The 22,262-nt window shown below is 45.6% G+C and overlaps 1 long non-coding RNA gene across 1 annotated transcript; it reads right to left on the bottom strand.

Moving 5' to 3' along the window:
- Positions 1–16,070: 16,070 nt before the first annotated feature.
- Positions 16,071–20,679, bottom strand: LOC140603200 (uncharacterized). The gene is made up of 3 exons (XR_012006258.1): positions 20,359–20,679; positions 19,955–20,068; positions 16,071–17,779 (listed from the first exon to the last, which is right to left on the bottom strand). It is a non-coding gene; the product is annotated as an uncharacterized lncRNA (long non-coding RNA).
- Positions 20,680–22,262: the final 1,583 nt, after the last annotated feature.

Here is a 22,262-nt window from a genome sequence, read left to right as displayed (position 1 = left end):
GCTCCTTGTCTCTTATTCTGCTCTTAGCACCAGGAATAGTTCCGGAGCCCAGGCAGGGGCCTCAGGGGCCTCCCATCTCTCCTGCCTAGAACTGCACCCCTTCCCCACTCTCGGGACAGGGCCTGGGCGCAGAAAGGGCTATTCTGAGATTATGGGAGTAGCTGATTGTGCGCTTCTTAATTAGGGGGGTAGGGATGGCCTAAGTCCCACAGAAATCCAGAAGCAGGGCTTTCAGGACCTTGAGAGGCCAGCTGTGCCCAGGTTGGGTCATTTTATTTTTTAAATAAATTTATTTTTTATTGGTGTTCAATTTGCCATCATACAAAATAACACCCAGTGCTCATCCCATCAAGTGCCCCCCTCAGTGCCCGTCACCCAGTCACCCTCACCCCCCGCCCTCCTCCCCTTCCACCACCCCTAGTTCGTTTCCCAGAGTTAGGAATTTTTCATGTTCTGTCTCCCTCTCTGATATTTCCTACCATTTTTTCTCCTTTCCCCTTTATTCCCTTTCACTATTTTTTATATTCCCCAAATGAATGAGAACATACACTGTTTGTCCTTCTCCGATTGACTTACTTCACTCAGCATAATACTGTTGGGGGAGCCTCGGGGTCCATGGACAGATGATGGACAGAGAAGCTGTGGTCTGCGTCTACAATGGGATGTTCCTCGGCCATTAGAAACGACAAATACCCACCATGTGCTTCGACGTGGAGGGACCTGGAGGTCACTTTTAAATATTGAGGTACCAAGGCAGCCGCGAGATCCCCGAGGAAGGCCGTGCTCTGCGCGTTCCGGGACGCTGCAAACTGGAAGGAGATCTTACACATTTCTTTTGCCTTTGTTTTTGCCACATCATTATTATTGACTCTAGGATTCTTCATACATTCTAGATACAAGTCTGTCCTCCGTGTTTTCCTTCTAAGTTTCCTTTTGAGGGGCAAACGCTTCAAGAGGAGCCAATTTTAGTGCTCTGCATGTTCTACCCTAAACTGTACCCCACAGATTTTGATACATCATGATGTCAATGGAATTCACTTCCAAATATTTTCTAGGTAAGAATCTCATTTTCTAGGCCCATTACTCCCTCTTTCTTCTTTCAAAGAGACAGAACAACTACCGTAAACTTGGGCGACGGCAATTAACTCCTTACAAAACATTTCCTCACTTAGGTTTAAGTGACCTAACAATCCTATAGCTCCAGTTCACAAATAAAAGGAAACTATAATTTAACTGAGGAATTAAAATAACTTGCCCAAGGTTGAAATATCAGCAAAGATAGATTCAAGTTGTATTCAGGTCACCTGACTCCAAAGCTCATCCTCTGCACGTTACCCAAATCTCTAACAGTCTAGGTTAAAACCTGTTCACAAGTTAAATTCCTTTTCTTTTCTTTTTCTTTTTCTTTCTTTCTTTTTTTTTTTTTACAAGTTAAATTTCTAAGATAGTTTGAATTTAAAAGGAGACTTTCAAGGGTGTTGGAAGGATGCTCGGGTTTCTAAATTTCTAAAGGAAATATCAGACACAACAGCCACGGCAAGCAATACGCTGCCCAACCGGGCTTCTCTGACCTTTGACCCCACCTTCCGATGGCTGACCCGGCTGAGGAAGCAGCGTGCACGCACTGCAATAACCCGGTGGCTTGCATTTCATCTCTGTTCGGCAGTTTCGATGGCCTAGCAAATGGTTCTCAAATTGGTATTCAGAAGCCTCCCCTTGGGGGCTCCCAGGGATTCTGATCCAGTCAGTACTGGATGCACCGCAGGGACTGGGTTCCTTGACAAGCATCTTAGGGTAATTCTAGTGCAGGATGTCAGCGGGTCTCCCTACACTGGTAGGGAGAGGGAAGAGGGTGGAGAGGGTAGGGATCGGGCGAGAGAAGTGGCAAAGGCAGGCAGACGATGGGTTACTGAGTGCCTTGTAAGCTCATCTGGAGATTTAAATTTTATCCTGAGAGTAGTGAGGAATAATCGAGGTTTTTAAGTGGCAGTGGCTTGGCAGGGTGTGTGTGGGGGGATTACATAATAGATTTCGACTTAGAAAAGATCCTGATGATGGGAGGAAGAGAATGGACTAGAAGGGCCCAAGACGGGAAGGGAGCGGTTGGGGCCGGTACAGCAGTCTCAGTCTGGACTTCGGGAGTGGGGTGGGGATGGAGAGCCTTTAAGGAAAGGAATAACCCACACGAAGAGACAAGGCTCAGTGAAAAGGTTCAGTGAAATGGGAAAGTGTGAAAGAGCAGAATGCCAAGGGCTAGCAAGAGTCCATAAACAAGAGATGGTGATCTGGGGCAGGATAACGCCTCCCGGGGGACCTCCTGTATTCCGAGGCTTCCTTGACTCTGTCCTTTCGGGACCGTCGTCTACGGTAATAAAGGGAATTTACCACCTCAGGTCCTAAAAGGCCTCCTCCGCTCAGCCTGGAATCTGGGCAAAAGCACACCAGCAACGGCCCCAGTTTTTAGCGGAGGCCTCCGGAAAGCAGTGGTGTGACTGTGTGCCACGCGGGCCCCCCCGGCCTGTTGGTGGGCTCAGGGCCGCGCCTCCCCCGGGGCACCTGCGCTGCCACCTGCCCAGCGCGGTCCCCAGCTGCCTCTGAGCCCAGCGGGACGTGTGTCCGGGAAGCCTGGCCACGGGTGCCTACGGCGGGGTCCTGGGATTCTGCGAACAGCTCTCATGAGCAATGCAAACCCAGATTGGGGTGTGTGTGTGTGTGTGTGTGTGTGTGCGCGTGTACACACCACCTACTCATTCCGCCCAGGAATGTTTTTAGTCATATCATCGCCATCGCCCTGAGCGGCCACAGATCCCACGGAGGTTGCCGTCTGAGTAAGTCCATTGTATTTCTGACCTACATGTGCGTGTGTGACTTTATTATTTTTCTAAGCGACCTCATTCACAGTCCAATACAGAGATCATTTCCTTTGCATCCAGTTAAAGGAAGAAAACTGCAGGAAAAATACCGAGATGACCCCTGCCAGGAAATCCCAGGAAAGAAAAGGTGGGGGAACTCACTGAAATTTCCGAATAAGGGAAAAGTAGCCAGTTTTATAGAGCAAGGAGCCACAGAAGCAATAGTTCTCAGGTCTGACTTCACATTGCAATCACCCGGGAGCCCTTGGAGACTAAAGAGCCCCACCCAGAGCAGTTAGCCCTATCTCCAGGGTGTGGGCCCGGGCAGCGCTGTGTCGTAAAACTCTACAAGTGTTTCTATGTGCACCATGGAGAACCACTGCTATAGGAGACATGAGAGCATTCATGTGGACTTTTGAGCAACCAAGAATCCATATTTGACATGTTACGAAACAAGGATTATTCCGAACGACCTATGTCTTCTTCTCCATAGTAAAATATCTATTTTCTCTCTAAGCTGAACTTTTAAGGGGGAAAAAAAAAAATCAATGCATATAAAGTCCTTTTTCAACTTTTGCACTTCAGAAATAAATACAGTTTTATTGTTCATCTTTTAAAAACGTAAATCAGGTAATGTCACTTCTAGAAGTGAGTTTAGCTTTCTATTTCTTTCTATTCTTTAGAAACATGAATCAGATGATGTCACTTCCTTGAAGGCCCACTCTGTATGTGCAGAGCCTGGGCAGAGGGACAAATGGAAGGCATGTACTATTTATTTAAATGTATAGGTTGATAGATAAAGCTAAAAACCCATTAAATAAAATATACTCTATCCTCAGGATGCCTGAGTGGCTCAGTCGGCTGAGTGTCCAACTCTTGATTTTGGCTCAGGTCATTATCTCAGGGTCATGAGATTGAGCCCCATGTCAGACTCTGGGCTGGACAAGGAGCCTTGCTTAAGAATTTCTCTCTCTCTCTCTCTAAGACAGGCCCTCCCCTCGCCACTCTCCCTCCCTCTCTAAATCAATCAATCAATACTCCATCCTCCTACTTTGACAAATGTAAATACATATAAAAACAAAAATAAAGAAATATGCATGTCATTTTGACATGATTAAAAATTGGCAAAATATCAAAGATGACTGAATTTAATTATTTTTACATACATCTGAGTGTTCTGTTGATGGGCAGGCAATGTCTGCATGAGTAATAAAATAAGGATATTCATAAATTATTATTTATTTATGGAATAACATTGATTTGTCTTGCCTTCATTTCAGCAAAATCCATGGTTATATTACTATAATTAATATTTTTACATTTGTACTCTATTGACAGTAATGTCAAATTAGATCTCCTTTGTTGAGTTATTATAGTTCTTAGGATTTTTTTAAATTAATTTCAACTTGAAGAGACTTTCCCCAGAAAACAACCAGAATTGTTCATTTAAACCAATATTTAGGAGTGCCAGGGTGGTTCAGCGGTTGAGCGTCTGCCTTTGGCTCAGGTCATGACCCCGGAGTCCCGGGATCGAGTCCCACGTCGGGCTCCCCGCATGGACCCTGCTTCTCTCTCTGCCTGTGTCCCTGCCTCTCTGTGTCTCTCATGAATAAATATATAAAATCTTTAAAAAACCCCCAATATTTAGATTCAAAAATAAACCTCAAATTTCATATCAGGTTTCAATATTTTTGTGGGGTTGCATATATCATCATAGTTATTGCAGAAAGTAAACATTTTAAGTTTTTCCTATAAATTATCATTTATAGCACTATTTTCACCAGAAAGCAATACCTAGAACCCAAAGAACCTGTTTTGTGTCTGAGGGTGTCCACTTGTATGTGTATGTGCCATATGTGGGGCCCACTGAAGCACAGAGCCCAGGGTGGGAACCATTCTTACTGGGTCTGAAGGCAGGTCTGCTTCCCTTCTTCTAGCCTTTCAATGGCTTCCCTTAGGATTAAATCTAACTCCTCACCAGGAGCTATGAGGCTTTACGAGCTCTGGTTTCTGTCCAGCCATGAGCCTCTTTCACCACTGCCTCTGGCCCTGTTCACTCTGCTTCAGCTACATTGGTCTCTGGTCTGCTACTCAGACTCCACAAAATCCTACCTGCCCAAGAACTTTGTACTTGCTGTTCCCTCGGCCCAGCAGAGCTGCTTCCAACTCTTTCCGTGGCTGGCAGTCAGCACCTAGTAACCGAAGGCACGGAACTCCCTGCGTTCAGACTTGGCTCTGCCACCTACCATCTGTGTGGTCCTGGGCAAGTCTCCAAATGGCTGTGTCCTTCAGTTTCCTCATTTGTAAAACGGAGATGATCTTACTTTCTCATAGGATTACTGTGTGGTTTGAGTGAGTTAATATAAACAAAACCCATAGGACAGGCCTAGCATAGAGTATCCAATAAACCATAGCTTAAGAAAGGAAAAGCCACCCCCTCACGGAGGCTTTCCCCGACCACCCAACCTAGAGTAGCCTCCCACCAGCACTATTCACTTTTTCATGGCGTTTATCATTACCTAGAATTACATTGTTTATTTTTATAATTGTTTCTTATCTGTCTCCTTCCTCTTGATTATAGGTTTTGTGACAACTGAGCCTTCACCTGAAAATTCGCTGTTATAGCCTCTCATTCCTGGCACATAGCAGGACTCTTTCAACATTGAATAGATTAATTTTCTTATTTTTTAAAATCCTGCCAACTTTAAACCAGATCAGACATTACATACTCTCCTTTGCTTAACCCTTTTCAAATCATGATTGTTCATGATAGGTTAACGGGAACGTATGCAGGGCCGAAAAGCAGGTGATGAAAGCAATCTGGACATCATGGTGCTGAAGACAGCCAATGTCTCTCCAACAATGAGAGAGTTGTCTTCTAATAGCCCCGAGAGAAGTGAAGTCTTTGCAATTATCCAGTTAATTTAGTCAACGTGAACTTTCCACCCATAGCCAAGGTAAGGTGTTGTTTGTTGTCAGTGAGCAAATTAGCCAGTAAATGACTAACTTATACAGTAGAGAGAGTCGTAAAGTATGGAGGGAGCTACTCCCTGAAGAAAAGGCAATGACATGGATCTTAACAGATCATTCTCAAAATGTGTGAATGAACACAAACTGCACCTTACATCTTCTAAATAAGATTATATCTTCTATATAAAATAAATAGATAGATAGATAAATAAATTATATCTTCTAAGTAAGAATAAGAATCCTATTGTCCCACATAAGGTATCAGAATGGGTGAAAAAACAAGACCCATGTATATGCTGCCTACAAGAGATTTATTTTAGACTTAAAGACACCTGCAGATTGAAAGTGAGAGGAGGGGGAAACATTTATCATGCAAATGGATGTCAAAAGAGAGCTAGAATAACAATACTTATTTTTAAAAATATTTTATTTGTATTTATTTGACACACAGAGAGAGTGAGCATAAGCATGGGAAGCAGCAGAGGGAGAGGGAGAAGTAGGCCCCTGTGGAGAAGGGAGCCCATAAAGGGATCAATCCCAGGACCCCTGGATCATGACCTGAGCCAAAGGCAGATGCTTAACTGACTGAGCCACCCAGGTGCCCCTAGAACAGCAATACTTCTATTATTGTCCAGAATAGACTTTAAAACAAAGACTGTAACACGAGACAAAAGGAGGGCATTATGTTATAATAATAAAGAGAACAATCCAACAAGCAGATATAATAACTGTAAATATTTATGCATCCAACATGGGAACACTCAAATATATAAAACAAGTAATAACAAACATAAAGGAACTAATTAATAATAATACAGTAATAATAGGGGACTTTAACACCCCACTTGCATCAATGCATCTAAACAGAATGCGATGATCTTCTAAACAGAAAATCAACGAGAAAACAATGGCTTTGAATGACACACTCGTTCAGATGCACGTAACACATATATTCAGAACATTTCACCCTAAAACAGAATACATTCTTTCAAAGGGCACATGGAATATTCTCCACAGCAGATCACATATTAGGCAACAAAACAGGCCTTAACAAACACAAGAAGATTGAAGTCATACCACGAACCTTTTCTGACTACAATACTATGGAATTAGAAATCAACCACAAGAAAAATTCTGGAAAGACAACAAATATATGGAGGTTAAGTAACATGCTACTAAACAATGAATAAGTCAACAAGGAAATAAAAGAAGAAATTTTAAATACATAGAAACAAATGAAAATTAAAATACAATGATCCAAAACTTTTGGGATGTAGCAAAAGTGCTCCTAAGAGGGAACTATACAGCAATACAGGCCTACCTCAAGATACAAGAAAAAGCTCAAATAAGCAACCTAACTTTACACCTAAAGCAGCTAGAAAAAGAACAACAAATGAAGCCTAAAGCCAGAAAAAGTAAAGAAATAATAAAGTCTAGAGCAGAAATAAATGATATATAAACTAGAAAACAATAGATGAATAAACCAGGAGCTGATTCTTTTGAAAAATCAATAAAATTGATAAACCTCTAGCCAGATTTATCAAAAAGAGAAAAGATCCAAATAAAATCACAAATAAGAGAGGAGAAATTACAACCAATACCACAGAAATACAAACAATTATAAGAGAATATTATGCAAAACTGTATGCCAACAAATTGGACGAACCTGAAGAAATGGATAAATACCTAGAAACATATAAATTACCAAAATTGAAATTGTAAGAAATAGAAAATTTGAACGGATGGATAACCAGCAAAGAAACTGAATTAGTAATCAAAAACAAAAACTCCCAACAAACAAATTCCAGGACCAAATGGCTTCACAGGCAAATCCTACCCAAACATTTGAGGAAGAGTTAATACCTGTTCTTCTCAAACTACTCCAAAAGATAGAAAAGAAAAGAAAACTTCCAAATTCATTCTATGAGGCCAGCATTACCCTGATAGTAAAACCATATGAAGACACCACAAAAAAGAAAACCATAGGCCAATATCCCTGATGAACATGGATAGAGAAATCCTCAACAAAATACTAGCAAACCAAGTCCAATAATACATCCTAAAAAAAAAAATCATTCACACATACCCACACAAAAAAACCATTTACCACGATCAAATGGAATTTATTCCCAAGATGCAATGGTGGTTCAATATTTGCAAATTAATCAATGTGATGCATCACACCAATAAGAGAAAATATATGAACTATATGATCATTCAAAAGACACAGAAAAAGCATTTGACAGAGTACAACATTCATTCATGATTAGATCAAAAATTAGGTAGGATTGGAGGGAATATACTTCAACATAATTAAGGCCATCTATCATGAAAAACCCGCAACTAACATCATACTCAATGGTGAAAAACTGAGAGCTTTTCCCCTAAGTCAAGAACGAGACAGGGACATCCACCTTCACCACTTTCATTAAACATACTACTGGAAGTCCTAACCGTAGCAATCAAACAGAAAGAAACAAAAGGCATCTAAATTGGCAAGAAGTTAAGCTTTCGCTCTTTGCAGATAACATGATACAATATATAGAAAACCCAAAAGAGTCCACCAAGAAAGCACTAGGACTGATACATTAATTCAGTAAAGTCGCAAGATGCAAAATCAATGTACAGAAATCTGTTGCATCTCTCTTTTTTTTTAAAGATTTTATTTATTTGAGACACAGAGAGAGAGCACGCACAAGCTGGGGAGGAGGCAGAGGAAGAGGAGGAAGGAGAAGCAGACTCCCCGCTGAGCAGGGAGCCTGATGTGGGACTCACTCCCAGGGCCCTGGGATCATGACCTGAGCAGAAGGCAGACGCTTAACCGACGGAGCCGCCCAGGGATCCCCAGAAATCTGTTGCATTTCTAGACACTAACAATGAAGCAGCAGAAAGAGAAGTTAAGGAATCGATACCATTTACAATCATACCAAAAATCATAAAGATACCTCGGAATTAACCGAACCAGAGAGGTAAAGGATCTGTCCTCTGAAAACTATAAGACACTGATGAAATTGAAGATGACACAGAGATATGGAAAGACATTCCCTGCTCATCAATCGGAAGAACAGATACTGTTAATATGTCTATGTCACCCAGAGCGATCCACACATTTAATGCCATCCCTATCAAAGTGCCACCAGCATCCTTCACAGGGCTGGAACAAACGATCCTAAAATTTGTGTGGAGCCACAAAAGGCCCCAAATAGTCAAAGCAACGTTGAAAAAGAAAAGTGAAGCTGGAGGCATCGCAGTCCCAGACTTGAAGCTATGTTACAAAGCAGGAGTCATCAAAACGGTGCGGTATTGGCACAAAAATAGACACAGAGATCAATGGAACAGAATAAAGAGCCCAGAAGTGAACCCACGATTACATGGTCAATTAGTCTTCAAAAAGCTGGAAAGAATATCCAATAGGGGGAAAAAAAAGAATATCCAATAAGGAAAAGACTGTCTCTTCAACAACTGGTATTGGGGAAACTGGAGGGCAACAGGCAAAAGAATGAAACTGGGCCACTTCCTTACCCCATGCATAAAAATAAATTCAAAGGGGATTAAAAAAAACAAAAACAAAACAAAACGAAAAACCAAAGTGGATTAAAGACCTAAATGTGAGACCAAAAATCATAGAAATCCTAGAGGAGAACACAGGTAGTAACTTTGACATCATCCATAGCAACTTCTTTCAAAAAATGTCTCCTCAGGCCAGGGAAACAATAGCAAAAATAAACAACTGGGACTACATGAAAATAAAAAGCTTCTGCTGGTTATATGGAAATAACCAGCAAAACTAGAAGGCCACCTACAGAATAGGAGATACTTGGAAATGGTGAATCCACCGAAGGGTTAGGATCCAAAATATATAAAGAACCTAAAACTCAACACCCCAAAATGAATAATCCAATTTTAAAAACGGAGAGAAGACAGGAATACACGTTTTCCCCGAGGAGACAGACCCACGGACGGCCGATGGACACGGGAGCGTCGCCCCCCTTCAGGGCCACGCGGGCCAAAGCCCAGCGAGCTGCCGCCTCCCGCCCGTCAGAACAACTACAATTAACAGCACAAGAAGCAGCAGGTGCTGGTGAGGCTGGGGGGGCAGGGGAGCCTCTGGCACCCCTGGGGGAGGGCCGGCTGTGAAACGGGGGGTCCCGCCGCTGCAGGTAGAGTGGAGCGTGCAAGGCATGGGTCCCCATGCACGGGCGCTGTGTCCCGACCAGGACACCACTAAGGGTGCTGCTAATTTACGCCAGCGGAGCGAGTCCCCAGCGTGCAACACCAGCACCCTGCAAAATAACATAACGGGAGGTCGCATCTCGCCGAAGTCACTCACCAGCAACTGTAGGGGCTGGTTATTGGGGTTTGCGGTTTTGGGCTTTTATATCTATATATTAGAACAAATTTCCAACAAGACCCTGTCAACAGTTCCTTATTATTTATTATTTATTTATTTATTTATTTTAATTTTTTATTTTTTTTTAATTTATTTTTTATTGGTGTTTGATTTTTCCACTTATAGAACAATGCCCAGTGCTCATCCCACCAAGAGCCCCCCTCAGTGCCCCGATGTTTATAGCAGCAATGTCCACAACGGTCCCTTATATTATAGCCTCTTGCCTAACAGTGTCCTGCCCGTAAAGCAATAAAATAAATGTGGCAAAATCCACTTTCTGCTAGAGAAGCTGTCATTCTACGCTTGGCTTCAAAGGGCAAAGGAGCAAAACACGAGAAATGCTGAGATAGGAGCTGGCTGGCGAGCTCACTGCCCAGGAAGCTGGCAGACGGGTACGGTGCTGCCCGCCCGCGCTGGGGACACGGGAGGAGATGCAGGCCCGCCGCCGAGAAGCACGAGCAGGGACCCCGGCCGGTGCCACCCAGCACCCAAGGCCTTCGGAGTCCTGTGTTCCCAGCGAGGGAGCAGAGCGGGCCGCAGTCTGACCCCACGCACCCTCCCCGGGGGGCTCGCGGGCCTGCAGGTGGGGGGGGTCTGGCCGGCGGGGAGCTCCAGCCGGGTGCTGACCCCCCATGCACAGAGCCCCCCTGTCCTGGGCGCCGGCCCCAGGCTGGCGGGGGCAGCTTGGCTTCCTGTGGCCCCCACGGGCCGCCTCTTTCTGGGATCCTCTACTCTGGGCCTGGGCCCCGGCCTGACCTTCCTACGTCCTGCAGTTCCCCATAGTGACCTTGCTCCGAGTATGGGAGCGAGCACTCCTCGCCTGGCCTTGGTGTACCTGCAGCTCCGTGTCCTTGGGGGGCCGCGGGGTTCCCGGCAGCAGCCCTGGTCCCTCACACTCACTGCCCAGCACAGAGCTCGGGGCCAAGTGACTCATGTCAATGCCTGAAAAACACACTTTGTTGTGTGGACGTCTGGGAAGATGGATAGATGGGCAGCTGGATGGTGAGCGGGGTCCATGAAGGACGTGTGAGGATCGTGAGAACGGGCCTGGGGCCAGGGCCGCGGGGGCTTCCTCGTGTCCTTCGGGAAGCCCCCCAACCCCCCGAGGCCTGGGAGCCAGGGCTGCCCTGGAGCCCCACCTCCATGCCTCCAGAAGCTGGACGTCCACGCGGCCCCCGCTGTCCTGCTCTCGCAGAGCCCACACGGTCACCTGGCCTGTCGCTCCCCAGGGTGGCCTCCGCGCCTGGCGACCCAGGCCCCCTAGGAAACGGCACCATCGCTTTAGTCAACGTTCAAGCTCCAACAACTTTGCCCTAAGCTTGAAGCAGCTCGAGGTGTGCAAGCCGGTCCCCCCTGCTCCTTTGCACCTCACACCCTCAGGCAGCCAACCCTAAAGTTCCTGCATCCTCTTAGCTTTTCTGCTTGCAGACATAAGGAATACAAATACATGCTCTTATTATGTTCTTTTCTTGCACAAAGCGTGGCATGCTGGGCACATACACCTTTTGCACCTTGCTCGGTAAAATACTGGACGAGGACATAAAAGGCTTTCTCATGCTCCTGGTAGAGCCGTACGTGTCCACCGTGTGGCTGTATATGTAGTTTATAGGTTCATTCTAACCAGTGTCCACTGATGTTTATTTGGCTTGTTCCCAATTCTTTCGCCGTTGTGAACGGCATGGCCTCCCTCTCCCAGGTATGTGGATGTGCCTGCGGAAGAAACTCCCAGAAACAGGATCGCTAAGTCCAGGGACAGGTGCATTTGTGATTTCCATAAATATTGTCAAATTTGCCTCCATAGAGATTGATCACTTTGCGCCCCCACCAGCAACACCTGAGGGTGCCCTTTCCCCCACCGCCTTGCCAACGGGATTTGTCCGACCTTTGGATTTCCGCCAACGCGATAAGTTGAAAATCATATCTCAGTGCAGTTTGAAACTTCATGTATTTTATTACGAGGGAAGTTTACTGTCTTCATTTGCTCGAGGCCGTCTGCGTTCCCTAACACCAGATCTTCTCTCTGTAGGAATTAGCTAGAGCTGGTTTCTGTCGCTGGATACGGTAACCCTGTTTAAAGAGCTTTTCTCCTAGAAGCCGGGGCGTTTCTCTATCCATTTACTTTGATTTTGGTCCTTGAAGGACCAAACCGGAAGAGCCAGAATTTACCCTAAATATAGAGATAAAGGGAAAGGAGTCAAGAGTGACTGTAAGTGGCTTCTACCTCCAGCATTGACTGCAGCTTCTGAGGCTTTATCGGGGTTTTCTGGAAGGGTTGGGGTTGGGAACAATATGGTGGCCCGTCAATACACCTTTTTTTCCGAAGTTCTAGCTCCACTTCATGGTTCAATAACTCGAAGCACCCGCAGATGTGACCCTCCCATATCTTCCTCCTGTTTGCTTTCTCTCCTGCCTCCTTTTATTCCTTCTTCCTGGTTACCCCTGAACACGTCAATCATTATATATTGAGGGGCTGAGTGGAGTCGACAAAACCATCACACTTTTCCTCCATTCTCCCCTACTGTACATTGTTTGTCCCAGTAGGTTCCAAAACTTCTGCCAAGTCTTCTTTTTAGCCGGACGTAAAGGTTCCTGCAAGTCAGTATATCAACTTGGAGAGAATCAGGACTGGGAGAGAAGTCCACGCTGCAGGGGCAGAGCTGGAGGGAACGGCCCGGGCCCCGGGAGCCAACTAAGCAGATTGGCAAAATCCCAGCACAAAGCCAGCAGTTGAGAGGTTCAGACCTTCAGGCAGGACTCAACACCGGAGAATCTAATCTCCAGCACATCTGCCCAGACACAGGCAGGCCATAGGCAGGGGTAAGTACAGGACCTGGGAACTAGCACCAAGCAGAACCAGGGGGTGCCAATAGGGGGTTCAGAGGTGAATGCTGGTGCCAGATAGGACTATGGAACTAGAAGAGAACTTTTGAGCGAGGAGTCAAGAAAAAAGATCAGTTCTCCAGCCTAGGACCAATTTATATTAAGGGGAAAAGATGCCATCAAGAGCTCCATGGGAACCTAAAACTGGACCCACATTTTTATATGGTCGTTCTGATGAAATCTGTTAACAAGGCCTATAAAATAAGCCTTTGAAATGTCACTCTTTGATGTGACATCAGCAAGATGGCAGGGGAGGAAGCCCTGGACCCTCCGTTCTCCCCCAAACACACTGATTCAGCAGCAATTCACAGAAAATTCTTTGTGAGAAATCCAGACCAACCAAAAGGGTCCTGTACCCTGGGTGAATGTGAAACCCTAGTCACCAAAGCTGGTAGGGAGATTGGGCACACCTGTTCCACCAAATCCCTGCTGGCTGAGTGCCATCCAGTCAGGAAGAGATCCCCTAGTTCCAGCTTTTCCCAGGGGGAGCAAAAGCTGGCTTATATGTCCAACAATTCAAATTTCCTGAGGGGCCTCCACGAAGGTTGGCCTTCTGTCTTGTCAGTCTTGAGCTCTGATGGGTCCAGCACAGTCTGACTACCTGGGGAGAATGGAGACGGCAGCCTGAGCCGGGAAATTCCATGGCTCCTCCTTCGCCTGAGCAAAGAGCAAAGAGATCAAAAGCACAGCTTCCAGCCTCTCCTCGGGCGGGAAAGCGTCGGTCCAGGCACCCAACACAACAACTTTCCCGGGAGCTGTCTTGTCCATCTCAGTGGGGTTGGGACCTGGCATTATTTGGCTTCCTAGGAGCTAGTGAGAACGGAGACGAGATGCAGGCACCCAACTGTCCTAGCATTCCCTCCCAGTTCAGCCCAGAGCGAGCGGAGGAAAAACTCAGATTGGATGGAGCATCCAGTTGGCAAATCTTCTGGAGGCTCTCGAGGATCTGGCTGCAGTCTCGTTTGTCCCGGTGTCCAACTGGGACCCCATATACACTGGAGTCCACAGAGGACAGAGAAAGTGAGTCGGGCTATCCAGAAGGTTAGAAAGGCCCTTCGGAATCTGGCTGAGCTGACTGGTGGAGACCTTCTTACAGGGTCTTCTCCTCGTAAGAAGCCAGACCGTGAACACTGGGAAAGGTAGCTGCCTTGTCCCGTGCACAGACACCAACACAGAGAGTCAAGGGCAATGACGGGCCAAGCAAAGCTATTCCAAAGGCCTTGTCACCAAAGGAACAAGATAAACCTCCAAACAGCGGCCTACGTGAAATGGAGTACACAGTTTATCTGGCAGAGAATAAAGGATAAAAATTAACATGAATGTCCCAATAGGTACAGAAAGAGGGTTTGATAAAATTCAATACCCGTTTATGATCAATTATAATCTCCTCAACAAATGGTGTTGGGAAGACTGGATGTCCACATGCGAAAGGATGAAATTGGGCCCTTACATCACACATAAAAATCAGCTCAAAATAGATTAAAGACTTAAATATGATACGTGAAATTATAAAACTTCCTAGAAGAAAACAGAGGAAAAGCTTCACGGCATTGGTCTTCATAATGATTTTGTGTATACAACACCCAAAGCACAAGCAATGAGAGCAAAAATCAACAAACAGGATCATATTAAACCAAAAGCTCTCTGCACGTCAAAAGAGTTGATCAATGGAGTAAAAAGGCAGCGTATGGGATGGTGGAAAATATCTATAAGCAACATGACTGATAAAGATATGACGGAAAATACAGATTTTTAAATCTTTATCAAATAAAGATATGAGGAACTCCTACAAGTCAACGGCAAAAGAAACTAATGACTGGATTTTAAAATGGGCTAAGAACTTGAATACACATTTCCCCCCCCCCAAAAAAAAAAAGAAAAGAAAAGAAAAGACCTACAAATGGTGAACAGGTGTATGAAAAAATGCTCAACATCCCTGATCATTAGGGAAATGGAAACCAAAACCACAAGACAGCACTTCACACCTGTCCGGTGTGAAAAAAATGAAAAAAAAAAAAATGAAATACAAAACGTGTTTGCAAGGATGAAAGGACATCGGAGTCCTTATCCGCTGTTGGTGGAAACGCAAAATGGTGCAGCTGCTTTGGAAAACAGCGTGGAGATAACTCAGAGGATTAAAAACGGAAATGCTAGACGATCCAGCAATCCCATTTTGGGGTATTTATCTAAAAGAATTGAAATCAGGATCCCGAAGAGGCAGCGGAACACCATGTCCATGCAGCAGTATTCACAGTAACCAAGGAACGGGGACGATGCAAGTATGGATAGCGGAGAAAGCGGGGTTCAGGCACGACAGAGAATAGTCCTCAGCCTCTTAAAAGAAAAGAAACTGGGGCACCTGGGGGCTCAGTCTGCTGTCGGCGCAGGTCGTGACCCCGGGGCCCTGGCGCCCTGCCCGGGGTCCCGCTGCTGGTGCTCGCTCTCTTGCTCTCAAATAAGTAAATGAAAATCTGTTCATAAATAAACATCATTTTATAATATATAAAAAATATATAAAAATATATTTATTTATAATATCTAATATATCTAATATATATCTAATCATATATCTAATATAGATAAACATTTATTTATCAATAAATAAGAAAAAAGCCCTGTGCAAGAGGTGGTGATATTGGTAAATCTTAAGGACGTTGTTAGGTGAATAAGCCCATCACAGGACGACACCAACCGCGTGACATGAGGGGCCGCAACAGTCGGGGTCATGGGCTCGGAGGGGACGGGTGACCCGGGACTGAGCCACGAACCAACCTGCGTGAAGCCCTGGCCACGGGAGGCGAATTAGTCCCGACGCCCTGCCGGGCAGCACCCTGCGTAAGGCCAGCGATTCCACTGTAAGGGGCAGAGGGCAGGTTCGTGCTCAGTGCTCTTGCCAAAAAAAAAACCAAAAAAAGAATTAAAAAACCCAGCAAATTATAAACTTTAATTACATGCAGTTTACTGTATGTCAGTCATACTTCAATAAAGGTTGTTTTGTTTTATTTTGTTTTTTTTGTTTTTTTTCCAAAAAGATGAAACGCGGGCGCCTGGACGGCCCATGTCGGCTAAGCATCTGCCTTCAGCTCGGGTCACGATCTCAGGGTCCTGGGATCCAGCCCCAGGTCCAGGGGCTCCCAGATTAGTGGGGAGCCTCTCCCTCTGCCTGCGGCTCCCCCGCTTGTGCTCTCTACCAAATAAACCTAAAAAATAAATCTTTTAAAAAATGAAATGCAGGATTTCTGCATGGAGTCCTGCTGTGTTTCTGTGATGCACATACATATATACCTTTATCACCCTTTCTGAATTAAATATACACACAATTTAATTTTTTTTCAGTTTAAAAAAAATGACAAATTACTTTGGGCAACAGATACTGCCCTCCCATCACAGAGCCTGGAGTGAGTGGGGCTCGGGGCCCAGGTGAGGGCACAATGGTGGGCAACACAAAATGACGAAATGCTGTATAATCGTGCCTCTGGGAGGTCCCCAGGTAGGCCGACTCCTAGAGACAGAAAGTGGGATGCGGCGCCCAGGCGGAGGGTTGAGAGGAGAAAGCGGGGTCAGCGTCGGTGAGCACGGGGTCCCAGGGTGGCAGGAGCCGACGCCTCTCATGTCAACGGGCCGCTTTGAAGGCGTCCTGCGCCAGGGACTGTGTGCAGGTGCATCTGCAGGTGGACCCTGAGTGGCCTCCCCGGACCGTGCGGCACTCGGGGACATGAGCTGGGCCCAGGCCTGCAGACTGTACTCGGGCTGAACGGGGTCCTGTGGGGCCCACGGAGGGTGCTCAGGGTGAGGGCAGCCCTGGGGCAGGGGTACAAGTGCACGAGGTGGGCCGCAGCGAACTGGAGGACCAGGGGGCGCCCTGCAGCCGGGCCAGCCAGCGGCTCCCCGTGAATCAGCGGGGACCCAACCAGTGGCATTTTCTAGGTTGCATCAGGTCCCGCGGAGCCTTTATTTAGGATGGGTGAGCAGGGAGGGAAGCCCCCATCGTTCCCCCCCTGCTTGGCTTACCGTCTTCCCTCCTCTCCCTGGTCCTCGTGGCGCCCACACAACCGCGGTCAGAGTGACTTGTTTCCCAGGCCGAGGCCCCAACACCCCCCCTTGACACTTCTTTTCCTCGAGTCTCCACCACAGAAGGGCTGTCAGTGTATGTCCCCGAGCAGCGCATCTGCGGCCTGGGCGGCTGGCCTTACTGACCTCCCTCCCTGTGTGTCCCGCTTGGCCCGCCTGGAGGCCTCCCGGGACACCCAAGGTCCGTCCCCGGGACACCCGAGGCCTGTGCCCAGGACACCGAGGCCCGTCCCCGGGACACCTGAGGCCTGTGCCCTGGCCACCGCTCCCAGGGCCACCCTGGCTCCCATCGGGCACCTGCAGCAGCCGGGGCTGTCAAGGCCAGGACGGGCCCGCCCAGGACGGCTCATTCGGGTGCTTTTCTTTCTGTCTGAGCCCTCTGATGTGGGCACCGGTGAGGCCGCCGTCACAGCAGGGGCCGCTCAGCAGACACGACCCGATTCATTGCTACTCTCCCCCAGGGGGTCCCGGCACGGAGCCCGACACCCATCAGGGCCCCCCGAGCAGCCTCGACGGGCCGCTGACACTGCGTCTGGGTAAGTCACTGGAACCGCCTGGCCTCAGCTATCTCACGCTGGGTAAGACCATGAATGTGGTATTTTGGAAATTTTCAAACCTACAAAAAAAATGGAAGGAATAGTATAAGGATCCATCACATCTTTCCTCTGGGTTCACCCATTGGAAACATTTTGCCACATTTGCTTTATCTCACACTCAGGGTGCGCGTATGTGTGCGTTCTCGCGTGTGTGTCATCATTTGAGAAAACGGCAAACATCATAATACTTAAAACCTAAATATAAATTATAAAATATTAAATATAATATATAATTAAATATAATATGATAATAATTAAATATAATATAAAATATTAGTATATTTTACTATACTTCAATAGTAAGAATATTCTCCTGCATAAGTCCAAGATTAATATTGTATTTAAAGCATTTAAACTTGATAAAATACCATCTGATATCAGTCCATGTCGAAACCTTTCCCATTGACCCAATGGAGTCCTTAAAACTGCTTTTCTCTCTTTTTTTTTCTTAAATTTTATTTTATTTATTTACCTATTTATTTGTTTATTTTTGCTTTTCTCTTTTTTAATATCCAGGGTCCAATCGAGGATGATGCATTGGATTTTGTTGCCATGTCTTTCCAGTCCTTCCCGTCATCTCCCTCACTCCCAGTTTTGGGTGGTCTTTTATTACATTAGCATTTTCTAAGAGTCCAGGTCAGGGGTTTTGTAAAATGTCCCATAACATGTATTTACTTGACCGCTTCCCAACGTGGGATTCAGGTTAAACACTTTTGGCAGGATTTTGGCAACATTATGTAAGTGACGCCCCGTCATCCCATCGCATCTCATTAGGAAACATAAAATGTCTCATTATTGGGGATGCTAACTTTGATTGCCTAATTAAGGAATCTGCCACAGGTTTTCATTGTAAAGGTACTTTAACCCCTTGAAATAAATAACAAACGGCCCTTCAAGATGATGTGAATATTCATAGGCACACCTAGAGCTTTATTTTTTAGAGCTGTTTTAGGTCCGCAGCAGCACGGAACGGAAGCTACTGATTTCCCACACCTCTTGCCCCCCGCCCCACACGCAGAGCCCCCTCACACTACCGATCCCCTCCACCAGATGGGCTCACTTGGAATTGGCGAAGCTACACCGATACATCCTCATCACGCAAAGTCCGTAGTTCACGGCAGAGTCTGCTCTGCGCACAGTCTGTGGGTCTTGGCAAATATCTGAGGACGTGTACCCACCACTATAGTATCATACGGAACAGCTTCCCTGACCCCAAATTTCCCTACTTATTCCTCCCTCCCCACTAACCCAGGCACCCACTGATCTCTTTACCGTCTCCAAGTCTTGCCTTTTCCGGGATGTAGTATTTTGTAGCCATGCAGAGTATATGGCCTCTTTAGATATGGTTTATTTCACTTTGTAGTATGCATTTAGGATTCCTCCGTCATTTCACGGCTGGTAGCTCGTTTCACCTTAGTTCTGAATACTATTCTATTATCTGGATGTACCACAGTTTATTTATCCGCTCGCCCACGGAAGGGCATCTTGGTTTTCCCAAGTCTTGGCAGTTATGAACAAATAGTGTTCTGTACTGTAGATAGTGTTTTGTTTGGACATAAGTTTTCAGCTCCTTTGGATAAATACCAAGAAGTGCAACTGCTGGACCATATGGTGAATACCCTCCCCTGACAACTTCTCAGCTGTTGGTTTAAGGATCCAGTAATGAGTCTTGCCTGCACTGGTTATTATAATGTTGGTGGCAAAAATGATGATTTTTCTCATCATTCTTTCCACATGTATCAGTTGGCATTTTTGTTTTTGTTTTTGTAAAGAAAAGCTTTTACTGCACCCACCACGACCAACACCATGAAACTTGATGATTTTTTTAAAATTCATTGTGTTATGATCCACCCTATCATTTTTTGATGCTTGTATTTTCACAAATGTGGTCAGGGGGACCTGCTTAGAGCTAGGAAAATTTATGATTTTACTATATTATTACACCCTGTAATTCACTACAAAGAAGTAGTTATGCTATATTAAAATACTAGTTTTAAGCTCTGGTCCCTTTGCTTTGGGAAACTAGTAATAGTACCCAAGTGCCCCCCACCCCCAAGCACTCCACCTTCTTCTCTTTATCATTACAACAAAATAACCTATGCCCCTAGGCCCCAAATAGTTGGAAATCCAGCAGCATCCCCAACATTTTCAAAGGTCAGGGGCCGTGTCAGAGAGAAACAGTCTTCTACGATTACCTTCTCCACTCAAGGCAGCCCGATTCCGGATCTCCTTGGCTCAACCCAATGCCATCTCTTGCCTTATTTCTCCCAACCACGGATTCATCACCTTCTTCATTTTTCAATGCTTTGCTGAAAATATAGAGTTAGCACCATACCAGATAGGAAGTACCTTCGTATTCACATCAGATACCGTTGCTCTAGTATTCTCTGAGCTCCCTCCCTGGACCATCCGTTGTTTCCATTCTCCTACTCCATCTACCACAGCTCCTTTCCATATCGTCTCCACCACTAGTGGATGTGCAAAGGGAATGACCGCAGCCAACTCTTTATTCATGAACTAAGTCTAGAGTCACTCAACAAATAATTTTTAAGTTCCCCAGTGAATAACATCGTACTCCTCTTGACCTCAATCATCTTACCTGTGCAGATCCTTTCAACTACTTTCCTAGCTCCTCATCTTGGCATCCTCATCCTAGGTCCTTACATCTCTGCAGCCATGGCACCCCCGGTATCCTGTCTCTGGCTGGCTAGTCCCGGGTGGCCATCCCTCCTGGCTCACTGCAAGCTCAGGGTAAGACTCTTAGCAGCACCTTCTTCTAGCTCTCTGCCCCTTATGGCCACCCCTCCTATCTTCCTATCACTATTCACAGCTCTCTATGAAAAAGCTGGAAATCTGCTGCACGGGACCCACTTCCTTATGCACAGACTGTTGAACTTTCCTCTGTGTCCAACCCAACTCCTCTGACTCTTTGCAGAGGAGGAGGGGCTGTTGAGTCACAACTGCAATTATGAGTTAGAACATTCCAGCTCCCAGCTGGAGAGAAGGAGAGACATGGGGAATATTATCCCTCCCAGGAAATAAATACATAATGAATATATGGGATTGACTTACTACTTCAAAAGTCATACACAGTTGTACACACACACTCTCTCTCTCTCTTCTAGTTATGTTCCTCCTGTCTATGGCATCTAGAGAAGGGAAGTTAAATAAAAATTGCCATTAAAAAGATAAGGAAGTCAATGATCTAACTTGCAGCAAACACAGTGTCAACTCCACTAAGGAGCACCGACTTGCCTGAGTCGTTATGAATTTTCTGCCTCATTTGGTACATATGACCTGGCCTGATGCCATGGCAGTGAGAACTTTAGCCAAACAATTACAAGCAAAAGTAATGACCTTAGCCTTAGGCCTAGATTATATTGAATTGCACTGAAATATAAAAAGCACCATTAACTAAGCATCTGTGAGTCGGTTTCTTGTTAAGAGACTTTTGATAAGTAAATACAGTGAGGGGATTGAGGAGGGACTAATGAGTACCCTTTCTAGGCAGAATAATGCTCCCCCAAAGATCCCCATCCTAGTTCCCAGAATCTGTGAATATGCTACCTTACATAGCAAAAGGAACTTTGTTAAGGATCTTGAGAGGAGTAGATTATCCTGGAATAGACAGGTGGGCCCAGTATGATCACAAGAGTCTTTAAAAGATGAACGAGGGAAGCAGAAGTTCAAAGTCAGAAAGAGACTCCTAACACGGGGAACCGAACAAGGGATAGTGGAAGGGGAGGTGGGCGGGGGGATGGGGTGACTGGGTGACGGGCACTGAGGGGGGCCCTTGATGGGATGAGCATTGGGGGTTATAGTATATGTTGGCAAATAGAACTCCAATAAAAATATATATAAAAAAATAAAAATAATAAAAATCTAGAAAAAAAAAAGGAGAGAGATTTGAAGATGCTATGCTGATGGACTTGAAAATGGAGAAACGAACCGCAAGCCAAGGAATGTGGGTAGCTTCTAAGATAGAAAACGACAAGGAAAAAGATTCTTGACTTCTGCAGAGTCAGAAAAAAAAAATGCAGCCAGGTGACTCACTGATTTTAGCTCAGTAAGAGCCATTTCATCTTCTGATCTCCAGACTTGCATTATCTTAAGTCACTAAATTTGTGATTATTTGTTACAACAGCAATAGGAAACTAATACACTTTTCTTCCCCAGTTGAATTTTGCACAAGTTCAAGAAAGGGGCAAAATATAGAGCAAGATATCACCTTTATTGCTGATAAAGCTGAGAATAGGTACTGTGACTCAGGTACACAAAGGTGAGGGCCTCCCAAACCAAACCCCAGATGACACAGACTCCACCACCAGCCAACTGCCATCTGGGGCCTGTCCTGGTAAAATTTATGGCAGGAAGTGCAAAGGGAAGCAGAATATATGCTTTCAGTTGGCAACTACACTTGAAAGAGAAAAAGGAGAGAACGAGACAAAGCTGGGCATCCCTAGATTCTCATCCCAAATGCCCGGAAGTCAGGTGATTCATCAC

Source organism: Canis lupus, chromosome 13 (genome assembly GCF_048164855.1).
Source record: "Canis lupus baileyi chromosome 13, mCanLup2.hap1, whole genome shotgun sequence".
In the NCBI taxonomy this organism is placed as follows: Eukaryota; Metazoa; Chordata; class Mammalia; order Carnivora; family Canidae; genus Canis; species Canis lupus.
Note: the sequence above shows the minus strand (reverse complement) of the source record. Positions and strands in the feature narration are given on the sequence as shown.